Raw genomic sequence first — 6,088 nt, forward strand, 5'->3', positions numbered from 1 at the left:
AAGACATCCCAAGAATGTCAGTATGCTGATAAAAATTGACAAAAAGATCCTTGTGTCAATAACAGAAAAAAAGACAGATTTGAGACAGAAATCTGTGACTATTTTTATTTTAAAATTACTGTAATATACAGGTTTGGTTTCAAATAAAACTGATTTTCTCTTTATTTTCCTTCCCTTTTTACCATTCTGTTCTATTCAGAAGTTAAATTCTGTCCAAAATAAACCATTTTTGAAGATATGAATATGTGCATAGTCGTGAATATGTAAATAGACATGAATACATGTATGTAAATATTCATTAATAATACAACTGAATCCTTTATTTTTAGATGTAGTTGAAGTATCTGTGGCTTCTTGTACCATACTTTACCCAAGACAGCATTATTCTCTTAATCAGCAGATTGTACTCAACATTTAGACACATGTAATACTGCTCATTTTTAATAAACGGGAGATAATAACTTCCGATAATAAGAACTGAGATAAAACAATCAGCAATACCAAAGGGAGTTAAATAGGCTGAACACCACTAAATCCGTCTGTTCTTTATTTTAAATAAAATCCACTTACTTCATAATGGTTTTTTGACATTTTCTGGCATATCAGATTTTCAGAGACTTATATTCCCATAAAGAACTAGATTGCTACTTTAGAAAAACAAAGGGGAGTGTTAACTTTTATATAAGAAAACTACAGTTCGTTAAACACCACCTGCTGGATTTACTACTTTTTGCTTGTTTCAGTTTCTCTTTTCGAGACATTAAATTCTTACGCCGCCATTTTTACCTAGCATGCGATAGGAACATGCCGATTTCGATAGAATGCAAAGTGATACATACTAAAATGCGGTAGGGTAAAACTAAACACGTTGCTGTTGAGAAAAGGCACTAGGATAGGAGAAAATATTAGCTGACTGCACTATTTATATTTGGACTACTTGTGGCTAGACCAGCGGAGGCTTACATTTGATTTGGTAGTGATCAGCCTATAATAACAGTCACAAAAGATACATATTGTTGATTAATATTCAAGTTGAAGAAAATATCTTGAAATATTTTATTTGTGTATAATAAGTGGATGATTCAGTGGTGAAAAAATTGCAGTATTTATATAATAGAACCTGTCTGCTGAAATTAATTGAAAAGCTTATCTGAAATGAAATTTTATGTTTATATTAATCTGGAAGTCAGAGAAAACTTATAAAATCCTATCATATAGGCAATCAACACTCATTTTAACACAATGTATATGCTTTTAACATAATTTAGTACAGAGGGCATGATACAGAAGCAACAAAAGCTGTCTTAATTTGATATTCTGAAACATTACAAGATGGAACCAGCTTCCGATGTAACCAGATTCAGAACTTTATAGACAGTACTGAAAACTTGATAGCTGTTATTTGTACCAGTGAAATTTAGTTTCAAATGTTTTCAGAAACCTGAACAATTTGGTCTGAAAATAAACAATATTTTGTCTGAAATTAGCAGGGGTGTAATTTTTTTACAGCACTCACCATGCAGGACTAATAGCCAGTAAGATCTACTCGCCCTTAGAGAACAGTCACTTGCCCTAATAAAATTACAACTATCTGAATGGCATTTTTAATACTGTCACTTTTATGAAAGAAGTATTATGTACAATAAACAAATGTCAAATATAACACACAGTAGACAAATAATATTCTCTTGTACACTACATTTCCTTTTTTAATTTGATTAATCATTATTGTTCTGCTTAAATTTTCTTTTCACTGCAGACATTTTTTTTTCTTTCACTGTATTTTTGTCATCTCCACCACCCGGTTTCTCTCCAAATAAATTACGGATGTTGGTTTGCCATGCTTTGACAAAGTACGGGGAAAGTAAAAGGTGACAATGATATCATAAACTCTGATAAATAAGTTTATCTTGACTTGCTTATGCTACATGCTTTTCTTGTAATAACTGCATCGATAATAATAATCATCACAGTCTAGCTCGCAATCAATATCGGTAAGCGATTGAATTTTAAAGCATCTGCCATCGCATCTTTGCGATGTCATTCAAAACATTTATGCTGTATTTGGTAAAGTTACAACATAAAAAGCACTTGCCCAATCGGTTGAGTATATATACAGTGAGGTCCACTAGCTTGTCCTGTCCTGTCCAGAGTTACAGCCCCTGAAAGGACCAGAATTAGCTATTTTGACCTTTTCTGCACAATAGCAGCTTTATTTATGATTTGACTTTTACCAAACTTGTACACAACTTGTATCACCATAGGAGCTTAGTTCCTTTCTTGAACTGGCCAGATTTCGTAATAGATTCCAGAGTTATGGCCCCTGAAAGGGCCAGAATTAGCTATTTTGACCTTGTCTGCACAATGGCAGCTTCATTAATGATTTTATTTTAACCAACTTGCACATAACTTGTATCACCATAAGATCTTGATTCCTTTCTTGAACTGGCCAGATTCCATGAGGGATTCCAGAGTGATGGCCCCTGAAAGGGTCAGAATTAGCCATTTTGACCTTGTCTGCACAATAGCAGCTGTATTTATGATTTGAATTTAATCAAACTTGCACAAAACTTGTGTCACCGTAAGATCTCAGTACCTTTCTTGAACCTGCCAGATCTTATATATGGTTCCAGCGTTATGGCCCCTGAAAGGGCCAAAATTCGCTATTTTGACCTTGTATGCACAATAGCAGCTTCAGTTATGATTTGATTTTAACCAAACATGCACACAACTTGCATCACCACAAGATCTTGGTTCCTTTCTTGAGCTGGCCAGATTTCGTTATGGGTTCCAGAGTTATGGCCCCTAATAGGGCAAAATTAGCTATTTTGACTTTGTCTGCACAATAGCAGCTTCATTTATGATTTGAATTAAATCATACTTGCACAAAACTTGTGTCACCAGAAGATTTCGATTCCTTTCTTGAACGGGCCAGATCCCATAATGGGTTCCAGAGTTATGGCCCCTGAAAGGGCCAAAATTGGCTATTTTGACCTTGTCTGCACAATAGCAGCTTCATTTATGATTTGACTTTAACCAAACTTGCACACACCATAAGATCTCGATCCCTTTTTATACGCCTGAAGGGACATTCTGTGATTGCCTCAGTGTCCGTCTGTCTGTCTGTCTGTTGGTTAGCAATTTCCATTCCCCTCCGTAACTCTTGAACCCCTTGAAGGATTTCAGAGAAACCTGACACAAATGTTCACCTCATCGAAGCAACGTGCAAAGCACATGTTCGGATGGCTCACTTCGAGGTCAAAGTCACACTTAGGGGTCAAAGGTCATATGACTTTGTTTTTTGTGTATATTGCAGTGCTCTTGTTTTTATTTGGCAGATCCTTCTTTTGTTCACTAAGTCTTACAATAATTTTTTTAATTACTTCCCTTTTATGTTACTATAAATACCTTATTTATTAACTTTTTTATTATTGGCCGTAGGGAAAAACCGAGACCACTTTTCTGTGGAACAACATGGATGGTACCTCCAATTTTTAGGTGTATTTTGACATATCTCTACCTTGTAAGATTTTTTTTTTCTTTTTGGTTAAATTTTTTCCCTTTGTTGTTCCTGTCCTTTGGACTTTATCAGTCAAAATTTTGCTGCTATCCTCCTCTGATGTAATCCTTTGGGCATGAAACTACTGGCCTGATTTGAAAATATTTTTATTTGAAGTAACTTCAAGAAAATTTCAACTATATTTTCTCATAATTCTTTTGATTGATCTTGATTATGATTTTTTTTACCTTCTTGTCCTTAAGTGCAATGATAACAGGTGAGCGATATAAGGCCATTATGGCCCTCTTGTTGATATTAAAACATTGTGCTAACAATTTAGACATTGAAACCATTTCTGTCAAAATCTTTTGCAAAATCAGGCAAGATGTAGATATGTACTGTGGGCAGAAAGGCTTCATGATCCATGCATGTTGACTGTTGAACATATAATCAATAGGAATGTTACTGCTTTGTTGAGATTAAATTTCATTGAATGACTCCACTTTTTTTTAACTCATCTGTGAAATCCATGAAAATTAGTCCCCAATGAAAACTAACTACATAAACATGTATATAATCAATCACAAACCATAAATAACAGCTCAAATCATCATGGTTGAAATCATGGAGACCATTTCAGTGTGAAGGACTAGCAAAAAATAACTTTATATGTAGACATAGATACGAGAGTTTTCATTCAGCCTGTATTTATATCTTCTTTGTTTCTGGTATTTTTCAGCTCTCACCCAGGTGTTCCTGTTACAAGCATGAAGAAAACGGAGCTGCTGGAGGTATTGTTATGTGTGTAATTATACTGAATTTATACCCCTGTGCTATACACACTGGAGGTACATGTTGACATAATTACCTTGGGGTTTTCTTTTTAATGAAAATACTTCAAAATGGAAAGAAAAAATGTTGGGTCACCAAGCAGCTAAAAAATATATCTAGAAAAATCTTTAAAAACTGGTGAAACTTGATATTTTTATTTTTAGTTCATCTAAGCCAAAGGCTCATGGTAAGCTTTTGTGACTGCTCAATGTGCGTCCGTCCGTCCGTCAGCTATTTCTAAACAAGAGGGCCATGATGGCCCTATATCGCTCACCTGAGTATGATTGCTCTTAATGATAAGATCAAATTTTGACATGGATCACATAGGCATACACATTAAATATCATCAGGATGAATATTTTTTGCAACAGTCCCTTTTGACCTATGGGTCACATACTAGTCAGGGTCAATCTCCATACCAAGTTCGAGGGTCCTAGGCTTAAATGCTGCATTTTTGTACTGCATGACTATTCTTTACCCTCGAAGATTTAAATAACATTTAAAACCAATCTCATTAGATGCTGCTGAGGTATATTCATTTACATAGAATAAAGGGAGATAATTTATCATAACTTCAGTCAAAAGTTTTCTACCCTGATTGTCCAAGTGCATCTGATGGCATAAATGACATTTCAAATCAGTATCTTCACTGGTTACTAGTTATCATCCTGTCACTAAAAAATCTTCTTCTTCAAAACCACTAGGCATATTTACACCAAACTTCACAGGAATGATCCTTGGGTGGTCCCCATTCAGAACTGTTCAAAGAATTGAATTCCACACAGAACTCTGGTTGCCATGGCAACCAAAGGAAAAACTGTGATGCTCTGATTCATATCAGGGAGCTCTTAATTTTCAAACTGTGACCAAACGTTATTGCCTTCATATGTCTCGACCTCAAGTTGTCAGCAATTTCTTCTGACCACATTTAAACCTCTTCAGGGCATTGACTTTTTAATCATATGCAGCATAGCACTTGTCTTTTTCCTTGGCTTTTAGCTCACCAAAGGCTCAAGGTGAGCTTGTGTGACCACTTGACGATGTCCGATCCGTCATTCGTTTGTCAACAATTTCTTGTCTGCACAATAGTGGTACCCTGTATGATTTCATTCTAACCAAACTTGCACAGAACTTGTATCACAATAAGGTCTTGGTTCCATTCTTGAATCAGCCATATCCCACTAGGTGTTCCAGAGTTACAGCCCCTGAAATGGCAAAAATTGGCTATTTGTCTTGTCTGCATGATAGTAGTTTCATTATGCCCCCCTTCTAAAAAAGAGGGGTATATTGTTTTGCAGATGTTGGTCGGTCAGTCTGTCTGTATGCATGTAGACCAATCCATTGAGGGATGAACACTCAGGAACACTTTGGCCTAGGTTCATGAAAGTTGATAGGGAGGTTGATCATAACCAGCAGATGACCTCTATAGATTTTGAGATCAGTAGTTCAAAGGTCAAGGTCATAGTGACCCGGAACAGTTAAACGGTTTCTGGATAATAACTCAAGAACGCTTGGGCCTAGGATCATAAAATTTGATAGGGAGGTTGGTCATGACCAGCAGATGACCCCTATTTATTTTGAGGTCAAAGGTCAAGGTCACAATGACCCGAACAGTTAAACCGTTTCGGGACAATAACTTAACACTTGGGCCTAGGATCACAAAACTTGATAGGGAGGTTGATCATGATCAGCAGATGATCCCTATTGATTTTGAGATAAGTAGGTCAAAGGTCAAGGTCACATTGACTCTATAAGATC

Source organism: Mercenaria mercenaria, unplaced genomic scaffold (genome assembly GCF_021730395.1).
Source record: "Mercenaria mercenaria strain notata unplaced genomic scaffold, MADL_Memer_1 contig_673, whole genome shotgun sequence".
Classification (NCBI taxonomy): Eukaryota; Metazoa; Mollusca; class Bivalvia; order Venerida; family Veneridae; genus Mercenaria; species Mercenaria mercenaria.